At 41.4% G+C, this 19,761-nt stretch overlaps 1 long non-coding RNA gene across 1 annotated transcript; it reads right to left on the reverse strand.

Annotated features, from left to right (window-relative positions):
- Positions 1-17,219: 17,219 nt before the first annotated feature.
- LOC121651873 lies at positions 17,220-18,203 on the reverse strand. Its single transcript, XR_006012516.1, has 3 exons — positions 18,139-18,203; positions 17,942-18,055; positions 17,220-17,282 (listed from the first exon to the last, which is right to left on the reverse strand). It is a non-coding gene; the product is annotated as an uncharacterized LOC121651873 (long non-coding RNA).
- Positions 18,204-19,761: the final 1,558 nt, after the last annotated feature.

The following is a 19,761-nucleotide window of genomic DNA, read 5'->3' on the forward strand; positions in this document are numbered from 1 at the left end:
GTCTCAGCAGGACCTGAAAAAACTGGTCCAGCTTTAATCTTTAGTCGGCTGTTCCTTTGTACAGTGTCCTTGGGTGTTTTGAAAGGCGCTTTTAAATAAAATTTATTATTATTATTATTATTATTAATATTATTATTATTATTATTATAACAGTGTTTTTACAGGTTCTACCTAAAAAAAAAATCAATTAGACACTTGCAGCTTATTCAGAACTCTGCTGCTTGAGTCCTCACTAAGACCAAGAAAGTGGATCACATCAGTCCAGCTCTGAGGTCTTTAGACTACCTACCAGAACCCTCAGGTCATCTAGATCCAGTTTCTTATCAGTCCCCAGAGTCAGAACCAGACATGGAGAAGCTGCATTCAGCTTCTATGCTCCACATGTCTGGAACAAACTCCCAGAAAGCCTCAGATCAGCTGAAACACTCAGTTTATTTAGATCCAGGTTGTAGACCCACCTGTTGTCTGCTGCATTTTAATAGCTTTTATTTTGAAATCCAGATCTTCAGCTGGTTCTTTTACAATTAAATCCTAACTTTATTTCTTTATCTGAGCTTTTTCTTCTGTTTTTTTTGTAATTTGAATTTGATCTTTTTTAATCTTTGTTTTTCTAATGCACTTGTATTTTTTTAATGTAATGTTTTTATGTTTTGTGTAAAGCACTTTGAATTGTCTTGCATGAAATTTGCTATACAAATAAATTTGCCTTGTCTTGCCTAACAGTCCTGAGTACCACAAAACCAGATATTTTATGCATCCACTGGGAGTACGCACATGTTGATGACTTCTGGGGCATGTTCAGGCTAACAAAATAGCAATTTATTTGACAGATGAAAAATAAAACACTTGCACATCAGTGGAACTTCACACTGCCTTCAGTGTAAAAGTAGGTTTTAAGATCCGCTTTGAAAGTGGACAATGAAGTGACGTGGATGGTCTGGAAGGGCCTGAACAGGCCTGAACAGCGTGGACGGACAGCCAGTTTGTGTTTATTACAGAGGAAAAGTAGTTTAAACTGCTCTCTGCTGAAAGGATGGATAAATGTGCACAGATATGTGATAGAAAATATTAAATATAGATGTTTTAGATTTTAGTAAAATCGTCTTTTTTTACTCAGTCTGCCAAAAGTAAAGAATAAAAAAATGTCCACCCTTTATGTTTAAAAACAGGATGGTGAAACACTCTGCCCTTCAAAGATTCTTGGAAAATATTAAATATGTTGAAGTATGAAGGTAGAAGGCATTAATTAACATTAATTCTGCCTCCATTACAACATGTACAGACTAAAGCACAACAGAACATGAGCGGCACCATGGCAGGAATCACAGGGGAGCTAAGGGGAGCTCAGCTCCCCTGAAAAGCAGAGGAGCTCAATAAGGTTACTGATGTTTCATAAAAACAGGGATGCTTTAATACATTTTTACTTAAATTTAAGTACTTGCCAATACTGAGTCCCAATATGAGTATAAATAAATCACAGTAGTTCACTAGTAAGGAGTGTGGACCAGAACGTCTGATGTGACGGCTGAGTGCTTAATTTAGTGATTTATGTATCAGATGGGTCATCCGGCAGCATCCTCCATATGTAATGCTGGAAAACTGTCAGAAGCTTCGTAAATAAGGAGGATAAAGTAGTTTATGGTGGACTCTGGTCACTGCTGTGACAGGAAACCTTTATAACCAAAATCAGCTTCTCTCATTGGGATAATACCAAATTCAGATTTTTAATGAGAGAAACAAGACATGAGGATTATTACAGGAAAATGGAATGAAAAATAAAACTATGTCATAATAATATCAATACAAAAAGCAGTGAGAGTTCATAATATAGGAGGATTTTACATTTAAACAGGTTTTACAGGAATTACAAGGTTTCACGTAGTCATGCAAACACAAAGAAAACCAACTCTGAGGTCTCATCTTCATCATTTCACTGCCTGTAAAAACACACATTACAAGTCATATTTTTCATAGTGGTAATAAAATATTTCAAGTTTATAATTTTTAAAGGATGAGGAGGTTGAAGGAATTCAGGTTTTTGTCTCTTGGCCGTTTCCAGAAGTACTTGGTGGGTTCAGAGTTTCCTGTCAGCCTTCAGGATGCTGAACCACACCACCTCCATCATTATGTCTCTGCTGCTGTTAAAAGCTGCTGTTGGCCGATCTGTGAAGGACCGTCGTCATCATGTTGAAGAACATGCTGATGTTTCAGGATTTTACTCCCAGGTTCTTTGTTTTGGGGGTAAATGTGTTGCAGGACTGTTTTAGAGGTAGAGGAGTTAAAAGAAACTAAAAGAAAGCATCTCTGAAGCTCAGCTCTTGAGTTGCTTCAGCCATCCTCTTTACACCTGCCCTGCATCTGCCAGTCAGCAGTCAGGTTTCCTGCCAGATCCTCGTCCCTGCAGAGCTTCTTACTCCTGTGCAGCTGCTGCCTCCTGGAGGTTTTGCTCGGTGTTGCCTTGGATCCTCAGGCTGGATCTGTCTATCTGCCTTCTTACCACCTGCTCCTGCCGTCACCTGCCGGTTTGCCACACAGTCTTCTACCTTTCTGGTCCCTAAGAAGTCAAGTACTGGTTGCTTATTGCAACTTTCTGACTACATGGCTCATTTCTGGAATGAATCTAACTTTGACTCCTTCTCGGCAGAGCTGAGTGAACCAGCTTTTTACAGTAAATTCATATTTGGTGTTACAGTTGTCTGTGTCTGGGCCCCTTCTTGTCCTGCATTATGATATAAACTTTGGAAGGAAATGAATAATAAAAAATAAATCATAAATTAAAGTGCAGCAAACAGTGAACTGAACACTTTTCCACAAGTTGTCCCAAAAGCCTGATTATAAACATGGATCCTAATTAAAACACAGAACACTAATGAATTACCTTAATTAAATAAACACTAATTATAATAAAAGCATGACTGTGAATAAATAATTCTCTACATGTATTTATTTACCAGACAGAAGGGACATTTTAAATGGAAATAAAAGCTAACAATCTTTTACTATCTAATACGTTTATTAATCCATGATTTTCTATGAAAAATGAGGATACAGAATATTCCTTAAATATACTTTTCAGGTGTATTGAAGACTGGAGGGAAACAAACGCTGGTGATCAGTTTTCTCCAGACAGAGTTTCTAGTTTTATGTTTAGACAACAACTACAGACTGTAGAACAGCTGAAATTCTGGATTCAGCAGGAATGGACACGGATTCTTCTGGAAAACTAAAATAATCTGGATCCTTGGTTCCCAAAGCATTAAAAGGTCTGTTTAAAAGGAAGCTGATGGAACACAACGTGACTCTATCCAGCTTCTACTGAGTTGCTGCAGCAGATTCTAGATCTGGACTCTAAAATTAATTTATTTGGACTTATCTTTGTTAAATAATGTTTCAAACTAATGAATCAAAGTTATTTTTTTTCTTCTTGTTGTTGCACATTAAAAAATAACTTTCATCCATCCATCCATCCATCCATTCTCTTCCGCTTATCCGGAGTCGGGTCGCGGGGGCTGCTGCCTAAGCAGGGAAACCCAGACTTCCCTCTCCCCGGCCACATTCACTAGCTCATCCGAAGGGATATCGAGGCGTTCCCAGGCCAGCCGAGAGATGTAGTCTGTCCAGCGTGTCCTGGGTCTGCCCCGGGGCCTCTTTCCAGTGGGACATGCCCGGAACACCTCACCAGGGAGGTGTCCAGGAGGCATCCTAACCAGATGCCCGAGCCACCTCATCTGGCTCCTCTCGATGTGGAGGAGAAGCGGCTCTACTCTGAGCCCCTCCTGGATCACCGAGCTTCTCACCCTATCTCTAAGGGAGAGCCCGGCCACCCTGCGGAGAAAACTCATTTCGGCCGCTTGTATTCGAGATCTCGTTCTTTCGGTCATTACCCACAGCTCATGACCATAGGTGAGGGTAGGAACGTAGATCGACCGGTAAATCGAGAGCTTTGACTTTTGGCTCAGCTCCTTCTTCACCACGACAGACCGATGCAGAGCCCGCATCACTGCGGAAATAACTTTCATATTTTCTGGAAATTGACTTTAAACCATCCTGACACGAGATGGAAAGTTTCTGAGCTGCAGCAGCTTTTTCTCTATTTTCTCTTTTGTAATTTTCTTGTTTCCATGTTTCTAATAATGAAAAACAGGAATAAACCTCCATCAGAACCAGACAGAACTGGTTCTGATCAGAGCCCAGACTGCAGCTCAGAGAAACGCTGCCCTCTGCTGCTCACAGGAGGAAACACACCTTCCAGCTTCTACCTGCAGGTTAACAGATGATGGAGGCTTTCAGAGACCTGGACGGGTTTTCTCTGTCCACCTTCTGCTGTAGAGACTCGGACCGAACCTGAGAGTCCAACACCAAGTCTCAGACTGGAGTCCAGCTTCAGTCCAACAGGTCCATAGGCACCATATCTGGCCCCTTCCCAGATTAACAGGTAATCCTGTTTATGTGGATTTACCTTATTTTTGTTACTCCGCGGAGCTGGGGTGAGGTGCAGCTCTATGCAGCTAGAGAGCAGGGAGGGCTCCGCAAGGTTGTGATCTCCTGTCATGTTGTTAAGAAAGTGAAGTGACTTTCAATTCAACATGTGAAAATGTGAGAAAGTCCAAATAAAGACAGAATGAAGCAAACAAACTAAGAGTGAAACACTGGGAGGATTTTCATTTCCAGCATCATGAAGTGGAACTAACTGCAGCTGACATGAAGTCAACACAACATCCTGATATTCAGTGTGAAGCTTTGACTGGAAACAACATGTGGATCCTGGAAGAAGCACAGCTTCCATCTTTAAAGGACTGGAAGAGGAAGAAGTTTCCAAGGAATCATTTAGAAGAGTTTCACACACAAACTGATTGAATCCATGAATCTGAAAAGATGTTTCTGAGTGAAAGAGACAGACATGTACAGACTGAGCCGGTTTTTGCCACTAGGCAAGGCAGTTCATTTGTAAAGTTCATTTCATGTAGGACAAATCAAAGTGCTTTACATAAAACAAAGACATTACAGATATTTAGAATAGTAAAAGGCATCAACACATAATCACAATAAAATCATAAATTACATTAAAATGATTAAAAGCAAGATAAGTTAAAAAGCTAACATGCAGATTTCATGCATAGGCGCATGAGAAAAGAAATGTTTTTAACCTGGATTTAAAAATGTCTACATTTGGTGAAAGTTTAATCTCCACTGGCAGTTTGTTCCACTTGTTTGCAGCATAACAGCTAAATGCTGCTTCTCCATGTTTAGTCTGGACTAAGCAGACTAAGCGACCGTTTAGGGCCCCGCTCCTCTGGGGGCCCCCTACGGAAGAAGGTTGTTTCAGTGAGTGGTTTATGGGCTTCCTGATTAAGAGGAATTATCCATCTGCGGCAGAAAAAAGAGAAAAAAAAAAAAAAGAAGGCAGCTGCACAATTTCCTTTGTTCTGTATTTTCATAAATGTCCAACAATACTCGTCTGTCACACACACACACATCAACATCAACTAAGGCCAGTGGGATCTAGGCGGGACCCCCCTCCTTGCTGCGTGTGTTGCGGTCACGGTTGCCTAGAGACAGACACCACATACTGGCTCTGCTCACAACACCTACACCTTTTTAAAATGTCCTCTGCACCCGATAGTCCACCACGTCCTCAAATGTGAAAACGCTTTCATGCCTAGCTGGACAGCATCAGTGGAGATGTTTACAGGACAGATTGTAAAATGTATTGGCGCGTGGTGGTACGTGGTGGGCTGTCTGACATCAGACATCATAAATCAAGAGCAACACTGGAGGCACAAACACAGAAGACTAGAGTGAGTGTCCCAGTGCTACATCGCTACATCCGAGAGACTGATCTGGTGTGGGACATCATGCCATGATTGATACATGTCTGGAATTTAGACTATATAATCATTTATTTTATATAAAGTAGTTTTTGCCATTATAAATATTTTATATATGCTCATTTTAAGAAAAAGTCAGACTAATGGATCAACAGTTAATAAATAAATGTTGTTCAGAGAAAATGTTTATTAATAAAATATAACTTAACTTTAAAAGTTACATTAAGTTCTCAGTGTATTTAGTTTATATTTTAAAACTTAATTGTTGCTCCACACAAACAGATCTGCTTTATTCACTGGTGCTACTGCTGCGTGGTAGATTATACAGTGTCTCTTTAACTAAGTTAAGTGATTGTGCAATTATTAAGTTGTGTATTTTCCTCTTGTATGCTAAATAGGGATGCATGTTATTACAGCTTTATGGAGCCTAATTAACAACCCCTTATATGCAATGATGTTGCACAATAATCAATGTGTTCAATGGTATAATAAAGCATTTCAAGCTTTAAGTGTAACCAATTGCTTTTTTAATCACCCCTTTCCTAAAAACACTGGCACAAAATAAAACACATCACTGCTGCTGGTTCCCCACTCCATGGGAGTCGGGCCATGGTGGTTGTTCTGCCCTGAGTGTATTTTGTATGTTAATATCAGTTTTCCACTGAAAGTTACTGTCTAATAATTTGCTTCAACAAATTGTGAAGCCTTTATTTTGTGACATGGGAAACAGGAAGTAGGAAGTTAGAGCAGTGGAACTTTTATTTGACACCTTTTATTAAACAGCAAACAGGAAATAGAAAAGGTCCAAGCTGTGGATAGAGCATGGTTGCACCTGTGTGTTTTCCCTTGTGAATCCAAGGCCATCCTTCTGGTTAATCCTTCAGAAAGCAAAGGCTGTAAGTACTAGAGGCTGTTTACATGCCTCACAGTTGGTAGAGATGTTCATGTTCGTATTTTGTTAACTTTGTACAGCAGTATAAATAAGTTTGTGTAACTTTGAATAATTTCACCACATGCTTCTCTGCTACTCTGTTTATCTAGTTAAAACAGACATTTGTACTTACCTGTTACATGTTGGTTCAAGATGAATATCCATTAAGAATATTCTGTATTTCTTTTCTTTTAGTTTCACTCCGATTCATTGCTGCCACTGTGACCCACTTTGTGAGTGTGTAAAGTGAATAAAGGAGCAAGTGCGCTCGCTATCCTGGCTCATGAAAAGGAGTTTGGCTGGCTGTTTATCTATGTTAACACTTTAGAAGTTTAACACATAGTGCTAACAGTTCAGTGGTCAGGCCCTCATTTCTGAAAGTTGGCAACCCTAGCTAGCGGAAATGTAGAATTATCCCAAATACACATGTGAACATGATACTTATTTACTGAATAATTTATCAATTATTGTTACCTCCCAGTACAATATACCATGACTTAGGGTATCACATCTACACAAAAACTATGTTCATGGTATGAAGGGGTCAGGCCCCTAAAACTTATTCTGCTTAGGGCCCAATGAAGTCTAGAGCCGGCTCTGTGTTCAGACTGAACTATCTGTTTACCAGTCAGAGTTTCTGTGCTACCATCACACTCTTTATACTCAACACAGACACACCCAGGAACCAGATCTGGACCAGAACCCAAATCCAGCATAGAGAGGATGAGTGAATGTGGTGATGAAGGTGTGGAGGTGGATCAGTGAGTCAGAGGAGACTCTGTAGAAGGACAGAGAGCCAGCAGGACAGTCCACATACACTGCTACTCTGTTAGAGACAGAGGAGGAGGAGGAGGAGGAGATGCGTGTTTTTCGGTTATTGTGCCAGACAGAGTAACCTTTATGATCAGAGCATCTCAGACTCCAGGACTGATCGTTGAATCCAAACCAACAGTCGGTGATGTTTCCTCTTCTTCTGATTTCTCTGTAACTCACTGATATAAAAACGCTTCCTCTCCACTCGACCTCCCAGTAGCAGCGACCAGTCAGAACATTTTCACACAGCAGCTGAGGACACAAGATAAATCTGTCTGGATGATCAGGATATGACTGAAACTCTTCCACATGTGTCACCTTCCTGTTGTTGTCAGACAGTTTGAGGTTTCTGTGCACTGTGTCCATGTGGATGGTGAGTGGACAGGAATCTGATGGAGAGAACAAACACAATCCAGCTGCAGTTATTGATCTATTGACACTTTGATGCTGACTGATGAATGAGTGATGGGACAGTGTGAAGATGGTTGAATGTGATGAATCCAATGAAAAACACACTTACACTTCCTCACACCTCCTGGTCTCAACCATGGTTCTCCAGCAGGCTCCACCCTGAAAGGAGGAGGGGGTCAGAGCATGCTAACATGGACATTACATGGCTCTCATACACACTTTGTTCTACTGAAGGTGTGTTTCCATTACCCACAGAATTTGCGCAAAAGCTAAATATCGCAATAAAACAACGGTAATGGAAACACCTACATTTAGAAAAAACTCAAATATCGCTAAAAAGTTTTTACGCTCTCATGAGGTGGTTTTTTAGAGGAGTTGATATAGAAATATTTTGCAAAAGTGTAATAGAAATACTTTTCTCGCATTTACGGTTCACCGAACATGACGTAGCGGGTCATGTGACCAGTTCATTTCAAATAGAGTAGGCGCAGTCTGAGTAGACGGAGAAGGAGACGGAAATCTTTTTAGAAATAAATAAATAAAAAAATATAATCGTCATCCCTGATAGCAAACAACGGTGAAATGCAAGAGTTTTACAAAGATTTAAAAATCTCTATCCTCCTCAAAGTGGATTCTCGCAGGACGAGATTTTATGAGAATAATGGCTAATGGGCTAAACGCCATTCAATGGAAACACCTGCAAATCGAAATTGCACTTTATCGAAATCTTAGAAATATCACTTTTATTTTGCGAAATACTGTAATGGAAACGCAGCTAATGAGAAAGAAACAGTCTAACATCTGGACACGTCCACCTGATTGGAGCATCTCCAGACTAGAAGGAGCAGAATCAGGAAGCTGATTGGTCCACACCCACACCAAGAAAACTGCTTTGTGGAAGTCCCAGTTTCTTATCACATGACTGAAGCAGCATTATCAGTGGTTATCAGTCCATTCCTACGGGACAGTAGGGCTCTACTCCGCCTCCTAGTGGCTCCAGTAGGTCCTTATCATCTATTTACACCACTGATCAGCAGCACTGATACAGGAAGACTCCTGATCCAGTCCCACAGGAATCCAGTCCACCGGCAGGTCTGAAATCTTTAGCATGACGCTGCATTTTCTGGTAAAACAACCTACATTTAAGTCATGTGACTGCTGAGTGAATATTGAGTGTAAAGTGACAAAGTCTGGACAGAAATCCAGAGACTCTCTCAGTCATTTTCATTCATGTCCTCATTATGAGTCCAGATCATCAAACACTAAGCCAGACTTCAGGAGCATGAAGAAGTAAAGAACTTGTGTTTTCCTGTCTAACTCCTCTTTTCAGATCAGATCAGGGGGAGGGGCTCCACTGACTGTCTCCATCATTGTGATCAGCTGTGTGCAGCTAATTGAAGGAAACTGATAAAAACTGCAACGACACTCATGTGTGACGTTGCACGGAGCAGCGGCACCAACAGAAGACGACATGAATGAAAGAATCTAGAGGGAAGGAGTCTTCAGGGACCAGAATACTTCCTGCTCTATATGTGTCTCATCTAAATTCATGTTGTGGGTCTGTTGCTGTGGTTCAGCATCAGGAGCCTCCAGTAAGTGGGAGAATCACTGAGCATCATCATTCATGGGAAGCTTTTCATCCATCATGTGTTTAAATGTATCTATACAGAGGTAGGAATACAGGTCTGATCAACACGTGAACATTTCCACATGGACTGATTTCTAAAGAGAACTTTACAAGAACATGACTGTTCACACGCTTTTATAAATATCTGTGCTAAGCTAAGCTAAGCTAACATTTCCTGGAGCATCTCTGTGTCTGATCCAGGGTCAGAGGACAGAAAAGATGTTTCTATGACAGAATGTCCCTTTAACCTGCAGAGATGTTTCCAGACTGAAGAAACTCTGAGCAACAGACAGTTATCACTGTTGTTCCTGCAGATGTTCTCCTTGGAGACTCTCCTACTCACATATCTGCTGTGAGCAAAGGAAAAAGGCTCCTACATGTGTGATGGTTCATATAACACTCATATCCAGCATGAAGCAGGACTGAGTGAAGGACAGAGAAAATGTCTGCAGATCTTCCTCCTCTATCAGACATTGTGTGGCTGCAGCAGCCTCTCCATACCTGAGTCTGTGTGGATCCTTCAGTGCAGCCATCAGCAGCTTCACTCCTGAGTCTCCTGGATGGTTGTATCTCAGGTCCAGCTCTCTCAGATGGGAGGGGTTGGAGGTCAGAGCTGAGGCCAGAGAAGCACAGCCTTCCTCTGTGATCAGACATCCTGACAGGCTGCAGAAAACAACACGTATGACAGAAACTCTGAGAGAACTGCTGTGAAACTAAAGCTGAATGTCATCAGATGTTCAGAGAAACTGGACCTGTCTCACATTATTGGCTTTGTGTCTTCATTTGTTCCAAGTTTACGACTTTATGACTCAGTTTGTGACAAATGTCAAATTTCCAGGTTTCTACAGAGATCCACCAATCATGTTTTCAGGGGAGTTTGTATCTTTTTAAAGGCATCAATCCTCCTTCATTCAGCCTGGTGGAGTTAGAGAGAGGCTGCTCTGCTGATTCTACTTATTCTTTTTAAAACATGTGGAACAAAATGTGAACTTAAAATTATTGTTTTATTGTGGATGAGAACAAAGTTGACCTGGGAGCTTGAGGGTCCTGTTCAGTATCTTAGCTGTTCCTGGGATTGATTGGACCTCATGTTTCTCCAGGTATCTGTTGGAGCCACTTCTCCAGTGTGGAGGGACACGGCCCCCAGTGCTCCAATGACCACTGGTACTACTGTTGCCTTCACCTTCCAGGCTTTCTCCAGCTCTTCCTTGAGTCCTTAGTATTTGTACTGTTTCTCACGTTCCTTTTATCTGATATTTCCATCATTGGGGATGAGGAGGGCCAGCTCTGTCCTGGGCTGCCCGCTGGACTCTGTGGAGGAGGTGGGTGAGAGGAGGATGTTGGCCAAGCTCACATCCATCATGGACACCACCTCTCACCCGCTGCACCAGACTGTGGGGGGGCTGAGCAGCTCCTTCAGCAGCAGACTGAGACACCCTCAGTGTAGGAAGGAGCGCTACCGCAGGTCCTTCATTCCCACTGCTGTCAGACTGTACAACTTATCTGTATAGTCATAATACTGTGTAATATTTATTTATATTTTACTGTGCAATACCCCCCATTATCAATATCATCATATTCTTCATATCCCACCATCACCATGTAAATATGTATATAGTCTGTGAGGTTGTTTTCTTTTGCACTGTCAATTATTTATATATATATATATATATATATATATATATATATATATATATATATATATGTTGTGAATTCTCCAAGTGACAGACTTGTGTTTTATTCTGAAGGAAGTGTTTTACGTTGTACTAGTTAGAGTAGTTCCGCTTCCGGTTCGCCACGTAGTTCTTACGATGCGTTCAGCGCTTTAAGCAGTCCTTGACTACGTAAGTTATGTTCATATCTGAAGAAAGTAGGGCATGAATATGAGAAACTAGAAAACTGGAAAAGCTTTTTCAATAGGTTCCACTGTAGTGGAAACTTTGCATTGAAGGGTTAACTGTTAATTCAAATTAAATAAGGAAATTGTCATCCTTTAGCTCTAATAAATAAAATTAGTTTGACTAGAAATGATTGTCATTTACAAAAAAATAATCAGTGTATGGAAAAGAGTAGGATAAACTTACTTAAACAACTTTGCATTAAAATTCAATTCACATCATTAAACAGAAAAAAAGACAGCCATAGAATTAATCTTGGTTCATCCAATTACTTAATTGAGTGTATCTAAAAAGTTCTGTTTATAATACACCATAAACCTACTTCAGAAAATGAACCAAGATTTTATTTGTTCTGAGAGGTCCTGAATGCGGGACCGGTTACTGGTTCTGGTAAGTTCATGTGATGTAAGTGGCCTAAATCAGAGACAATTATACAAACACCTTCCACAGGTTTTCTATTAGCCATTAATAAAAACTATTAAACTTTGAGTTTGATGAATCCTGACCTGAGAGTTTCCAGTTTGCAGTCTGGACTCTTCAGTCCACCACACAGCTTCTTCAGTCCTGAGTCCTGCAGGTCGTTGTTACTCAGGTCCAGTTCTGTCAGACTGGAGGACTGGGAGCTGAGGACTGAGGACAGAGGTCCACAGCTTGTCTCTGAGAGACCACACGCACTCAGCCTGGAGAGAAAGTTACAGAGAAAAACACAAATAATATACATGACAAAATAATCTTCCTTCATGGTGGATGCAGACTGAAGGACCACCTGTAGAGAAAATCAGGTTTCTAACCTTGTTATCGTGTCCATGTGGTGGAATTTAATGTTCAAAGACATCATGAGTGAAGGATTCAGCATGGTGGCTGAGAATTTCCAGAAAATCAGTGACAGTCTGAGCACTTGATTTATACAACAAACTACATCATGTACCTGAAGAACTAATCTATCAGGTTGATGAGTGAGGCTGACTTCAGATCAGTGAGGAATAGAGTTTAGCATTTACCAGCACATCATGAGCTTTGTGATGTTGGAACTATGTCACACCATCAATGAGCCTGTTTACATGCACACCAACAATCTGATCAAGATCTGATTCCTGAAGTTAACAAGATTAATCAAGTCATCATGTAGACAGCATAATCTGGTATCCTTTATCTGATAATCTGGTTATAAGAAATCACATTAACACACCTCCATTCATCCCTAATACTCTGATATCTTAGTGCACATAGACACGCACATCTGATTTCATTGTTTTTTTTTTATATCTTTGCATGTGCAACAAACTGTTCTATTAAAAGATTGAAGTGAAGTAATCACAACATGAAAGAAAAACAAAAGAAAAATACAATGACATGCAGCAGTGTGAAGCCAGATTAGAAACAAAGTAAAGCATTCACAGGTAGCTTGTTTTGCAGGATGATTAGCTTTCACATTAGCACAGCTAATACTGAGTCTGTAGATGCTACCGTCCTGCAGCTTTTCAGGTGAACCTTTCCCTACAAAACTGTTCAACTCTCTGCTTTAATATTTAATGAAAGACACCAACATTGTAGAACCCAATCAGATCTCAGTAAATAAAAATAAGTAACACCAGTTCCAAACGTTTAAATGTCTGCAGGAAAAAAACTTTAGTGTAATCAATCTTCTTTTTAAGCTCCTTCGGCATTCCCTTCTGATGACACATCTCTCAGGAAGATGAAGATCAGTTAAAATCAAACAACACAGTCTCTCTTTAAGAGATATGACTACATCACTTCCATCTTTTGGAAAGAGATATTCCAGTCTGGGTTTAAAACTAATCACAGCACTGATTCTGCCTTGTTAAAAGCATTTAATGATACATTCTTGGCAATGGATTCTGGTGAAAGCATTCTCCTTGTACTCTTAGACCTGACCGCTGCTTTTGACACTGTGGACCACCAGATCCTCATCTCGAGGTTGGAACATTACAGGATCCGCCCTCCAGTGGTTTAGGTCATACCTCTCGGAGCCGAGTTTCTGTGTACGATTTGGGGAGCTTAGCTCCTCCAGTGTCAACCATCCCTGGGGGGTGCAGCATGAGTCTGTTCTGGGGCCCCTCCTCTTTTCTTTGTATCTTGTGCCTCTGGGTACAATTTTCAGGAAGCATAACATCTGTTTTCATTTGTATGCTGATGATTGTCAGGTTAATTTCCCCCTCCTGCATACAGGTTCTTGCCCTGTTCAGCCTCTGTTTGACTGCCTCTTAGAGGTTTGGAACTGGATAGGTGTGAACTTTTTGAATTTCAATGAAAAGAAGACTGAAGAAATTTTCTTTAGGCCCTGCAGTACTTGCAGGACACCCATTGTTGATCTTTCTTTGCTTGCTTCTTATGAAAAGCCTGTTATCACAGATTGAGGTGTGAAAATAGATGCTGATTTAAAGCTGGACAAACTCAATGCAAACTAAATGTAAATGCAGTTATTAAATCCTGCTTTGTCCATCTCAGGTGTCTGTCTAAAATACAACCTGTTGTTTCCAAGTGTAAACTGGAAACTGTAATTCATGCTTTTATCACATCCTGTTTAGATTACTGCAACTCATTTTTGGCAGGATTAGCCAGGCCTGTATAGCCAGACTGCAAGTTGTTCAAAATGCAACAGACCGGTTTTTAACAGGTAGGAGCTCATCGTTCCAGTTTTAACGACCCTTCACCGGGTTCCTGTGCACTTGCAAATTCACTTTAAAATTATTTTATGTCTTTTAAATATCTTAATTCCAAGGCCCCTTCCTATTTGTCTGACCTGCTGCCGCCATATGCACCATCTTACTATAGTAGTTCCAAGGCATCAAAGGAAACTTAGAGGTTATCATTCTTCCTCCTTTTTAGGTCCTAAGCTATGGAATGAGCTTCCCCAGCACATCAGATAGGCTCCCTCAATTGCTGTTTTTAAATCTCATTTAAAAACACACCTTTATTCTTTGGCTTTTAAACCAGAGTGAGGCTGTGACCCTTTCTCTTTTATTTCATTTTATTTGTTTGTATTTGTTTTTTATTTTCTGTTTTAAGAGTGCTCCTGTGCCTGTTTCCTTTTTATAAATTTATTTTTATTTTCGGTCTAGAGTTTTAATATTTTTTTTTATTTAATTTTATTTCTATTTTTATTGTGCAGCACTTTGGACAGCCACATTGTTGTTTTTAAGATGCTTTTTAAATAATGATAGTATGGTACACCCATATCTTTGTCGACTTGTTGAAATTTCTATGAGGCTGAACTTTCACATGTGTTCGTCTCTGATCTCAGAACCAAACCTGCTCTGCAGCAAATTGGAGCAGCAAAAGTAAGACAAGTAGTTCTCTGTCACATTGTGTCCTATAAAACAGCAGCAGTATATTTCTCCACATCCTGCTATATGTGTACTTACAGAGCTTTGCTGGAGGCTTTGACCACTGGCAGCAGCCTCAGAAGAACCTCCTCTGAAGGAGAGTATTTCTGCAGGTCAAACACCTCCAGATCTTCTTCTGATGACAGTAAGATGAAGACCAGAGCTGACCACTGAGCAGGAGACAGTTTATCTGTGTAGAGACGTCCTGATCTCAGGAACTGATGGATCTCCTCCTCTAGAGAACGATCATTCAGTTCATTCAGACAGTGGAACAGATTGATGCTTCTCTCTGCAGACACATTCTCACTGATCTTCTTCTTGATGTACTGGACTGTTTCCTGATTGGTCTGTGAGCTACTTCCTGTCTGTCTCATCAGGCCTCGTAGGAGACTCTGATTGGTCTGCAGTGAAAGACCCAGGAGGAAGCGGAGGAACAAGTCCAGGTGTCCATTTGGACTCTGTAAGGCCTCGTCCACAGCTCTCTGATGGAGACGTTTTGAATCTGGTTTCTTAAAAAATGTGAACAACCAGAAGTATGACTGTTCTTCCATCAGGTTGATTCCAGAGTTGATGAAGGTCAGACGGACATGAAGAGCAGCCAGAAACTCCTGAACACTCAGATGGACAAAGCTGAACACCTTCTCCTGGTACAGTCCTCTCTCCTCTTTAAAGATCTGTGTGAACACTCCTGAGTAAACTGAGGCTGCTGTGATATCGATGCCACACTCTGTCAGGTCTGATTCATAGAAGATCAGGTTTCCTTTCTGCAGCTGATCAAAAGCCAGTTTTCCCAGAGACTTAATCATCTTTCTGCTCTTTGGACTCCAGTGTGGATCTGTCTCAGCTCCTCCATCATACTTGACCTTCTTGACTTTGGTCTGGACCACCAGGAAGTGGATGTACATCTCAGTCAGGGTCTTGGGCAGCTCTCCTCCCTCTCTGGTTTCCAGCACATCCTCCAGAACTGTAGCAGTGATCCAGCAGAAGACTGGGATGTGGCACATGATGTGGAGGCTTCGTGATGTCTTCATGTGTGAGATGATCCTGCTGGCCTGCTTCTCATCTCTGAACCTCTTCCTGAAGTACTCCTCCTTCTGTGGGTCAGTGAACCCTCTGACCTCTGTCACCATGCCAACACAGTCAGGAGGGATCTGATTGGCTGCTGCAGGTCGTGTGGTTATCCAGAGGCGAGCAGAGGGAAGCAGTTTCCCCCTGATGAGGTTAGTCAGCAGCACATCCACTGAGGTGGACTCTGTAACATCAGTCAGGGTCTCATTGTTGTGGAAGTCCAGAGGAAGTCGACTCTCATCCAGACCGTCCAAGATGAAGACAACCTGGAACTCTTCAAAGCTGCAGATTCCTGCTTCTTTGGTTTCAGTAAAGAAGTGATGAACAAGTTCCACCAAGCTGAACTTTTTCTCTTTCAGCACATTCAGCTCTCTGAAAGTCAGTGGAAATGTCAACTGGATGTCCTGGTGGGCTTTGTCTTCAGCCCAGTCCAGAGTGAACTTCTGTGTTAAGACAGTTTTCCCAATGCCAGCCACTCCCTTTGTCATCACTGTTCTGATTGGTTCATCTCTTCCAGGTGGGAGTTTAAAGATGTCTTCTTGTCTGATGCTTGTTTCTGGTCTGTGTGGTTTCCTGGATGCTGTTTCAATCTGTCTGACCTCATGTTCATCATTGACCTCTGCAGTCCCTCCCTCTGTGATGTAGAGCTCTGTGTAGATCTGGTTCAGAAGGGTTGGGTTTCCTGCTTTAGCAATCCCCTCAAACACACACTGGAACTTCTTCTTCAGACCACATTTTAGTTTACGTTGACAAGCTGCAGCCAGAAGTTCTGAAAGAAAAGAAGAAATAAGAAGAGTCAGTAAAGAGTTGAAGCCTCTGAGGAATGAGGATGTGAATATGTGATGTTCATGTGTTGAGACATCAGTAAATGTGTCGTTTATCCAGCAGCTTCAATCTTTAGAGAAATCCTCTTACTGCTCTGCAGACGCTCAGCCAGCTCCTCCTGCTTCATCCTCTTCAGGAAGTCCACTGTGATCTTCACTAACGCCTCTCTGCTGCTCTTCCTCTGCTCCTCATCCTCACCCTCCAACACGGAGCATTCTGGGTAATCTGGACTCAGAAGCTTCTGGAACTTCTTCAGCTCCTTCTTCATGAAAGTGATCATGTTGTCCTCCAGCAGCTGGAAGAGAAACGATATGAAGGACACAATCAGACTGAAATCATGGAGCCAAACATCAGATCCATGTTGGACACACTGACAATCCACTGGTCTACAAAGGTCAGCATGGAGATGATGTGGACAGAAGAGATGGAGAAGTAGTTGTTGTACATGTACAGACCATAAATATGGAGTCCAGCTGTGTTTGATGCTGCTGGGCAGACTGACCACTGGGAAGCTCTGAGCTCTGCTGGTCCACTCTGTGGAGGAATCAGGAAGAACCACATCACATTCTGTCACATGGAGAAGCTGCTTCCAGCTTTTAGGAAGCTCTCACCAACACCTTCATGAAGCTCTGTGCTGAGGTGCCCTGGAGCAAGGCAGCCACAGCCAGTGTGTGCTTGGATGAGACTGGTTAGACTGGGCAGCTCCCAGTATAAATGTGTGTGATGTTGGAGTTTTCCACTAAGAAAAAGTTTGGTGTGTTTGTGAGGAGCCAAACTGACTGCAGGTCACTTAGTAACTGAGGTTCAGAGAATCTCCTGAACTTCTGGAAAACGTCCAGAATCTGTTTCCTTTTTCCAGAGGAGGAAAAACTCTCGTCTGCTTCTACGTTCCACAGATGAGAAAGTTGAATTATGGAGATTCTATGTTTCCTGCACTGAGACAGAATCCTCCTGATTATTCTCAGCTCACAAGAAATATTTAATAAAACTCACATGTTTATTATTAGAGCTTCATCTGGATGTTTCACCTTAAATACTGAAGATATCCTTTATTATTATTATTATTATTATTATTATTATTATTATTATTATTATTATTATTATTATCATTATTAATATTATTATTGTTATTATTGAGTTTAAACACAAGATGGAATAAAACTAAACTGATGCAATAATTTCACACAGCTCACCTCTGTGGCTCTGATTGAAAATCAAGAGGAATATTCTTCGACCGGTCGCTCTTGAAGGACAAACAGCTGGGCTCAGGTCCAAGTCCAGGTCCAGGTCCATGTCCAGGCTGGTTCCTGTGAATCCAGATGTTTGGTGATGTGAGTTGTGATCTCTGACATGGAGAAGAGTCATGGACAGTTAGAGATGGACATCTCACCTCTGAGTGGTTTTAGAGGGAGGGACTCCCTCCTCTCTGTCCTGATCCATGATGCTGGATTTACATCAGCTCACACACACTTTCTACCTTCACCTGCAGAGGAAACACACATCATTCATCTGAACATCAACTGAAATCCTCCTTTCCATCATCTGCTGCTCCTCCTCTGATTGGCTCTGAGTTTCTGCTTCATATCAGAGTCAGATGGATGCAGTCAGACAGCAGTGAGGAAGAGGAAGCTGCCTTCAGCTGCCGGACTTCTATCAGGACACCAGATGGAGGGATGGAGCTGCAGACCAGCACAGGCCATGATGATGAAACTATTTACAAGACAAAGAGGACCATAATATGCAGAATAATTATAATTCACCATTGTAATTCACTTCATTCACATTTTCATAGCAAATACAAAGAAGAAAATCAAACAACAGAAGCACATTAAACACAGTGGAAGTGGGACAGTTTGAGTTAGAAAATATCTCTGAGTGGGTGAACCAGATGTTGGAACTAAAAACAATCCTCCAGATGAGCTGAGGGTAAAAGTTAAAGAGTTCAGCTTTAAGAAATCTGAAATGAACTGAGGAGCTTGTCCATGCAGAGCATCTAGAAGTTCTCAACACAAAGCACATGAACTGGAAACCAGTAAGAAGACCATCACAACTTTTTCCAGACGTGTTGCTGTATCAGCTCATATTTTCCATCACATAGTAAAATGTCTCAGTTTCATCATTTGACATGTTGTTTATCTTCTACTGGGAATAAAATATGACCTGATGAGGTTTATAAATCAGTGAATTCTGGTTTTCCACACTTTTAGACAGAGTCCCAACGTTGTTGTAGCTGGAGCTGTTTATGTGAAACAAGGTGGAGGTGGATTATAATCCAGAAAATAATGTTGCAACACAGAACTTAAAACCTGAAAAACCTGCCTGACTGTTTTTACTGTGAACACGAAGAGAAAGTCAGAGTTCAAGTTGTTCTGTAGAGCCACATTCCCGCCTCATTACACATCAACAAAACCACAGTTTGATCCTCAGAGAAATAACGATCTGATCATCATGTAGATTTGTCTTCAAACAGCAGAGATCAAAGTTGGAGCTGAAATCAGAAGTGAACACGTTCTCCAAACATTCCAGAAACAAAGAGGAAAGTTCACACTTACAGTTTGTTCAGAGAAGAAGAAGAAGAAGAATCTCCACTGATACACAGGTGAGCTGCTTCCTGGAATGAGTCACATTTCTACCTGTGATGGAGGGAGGACAGGTAGGAGGAGGACAGGTAGGAGGAGGACAGGTAGGAGGAGGACAGGTAGGAGGAGGACAGGTAGGAGGAGTTACAGGTAGGAGGAGGACAGGTAGGAGGAGGACAGGTAGGAGGAGAGGAAGGAGGAGCAACATCAGATCTTCCTCAGTTTCCAACTGTCAGTTTAATTCTAAAATGTCAGATTTTTCTCATCAGTCTTGTTTTCATCTGGAAATCCATACATCACCTGTCTGGTTCTTACTCAGAGAATATAAACCTATCAGAGCTCTTAGGTCCAAAGACTCTGGTCAACTAGTCCAGGCCAGAGTCCAGACTAAACATGGAGAAGCAGCATTTAGCTGTTATGCTGCAAACAAGTGG

This window comes from Melanotaenia boesemani, chromosome 2 (assembly GCF_017639745.1).
Source record: "Melanotaenia boesemani isolate fMelBoe1 chromosome 2, fMelBoe1.pri, whole genome shotgun sequence".
In the NCBI taxonomy this organism is placed as follows: domain Eukaryota; kingdom Metazoa; phylum Chordata; class Actinopteri; order Atheriniformes; family Melanotaeniidae; genus Melanotaenia; species Melanotaenia boesemani.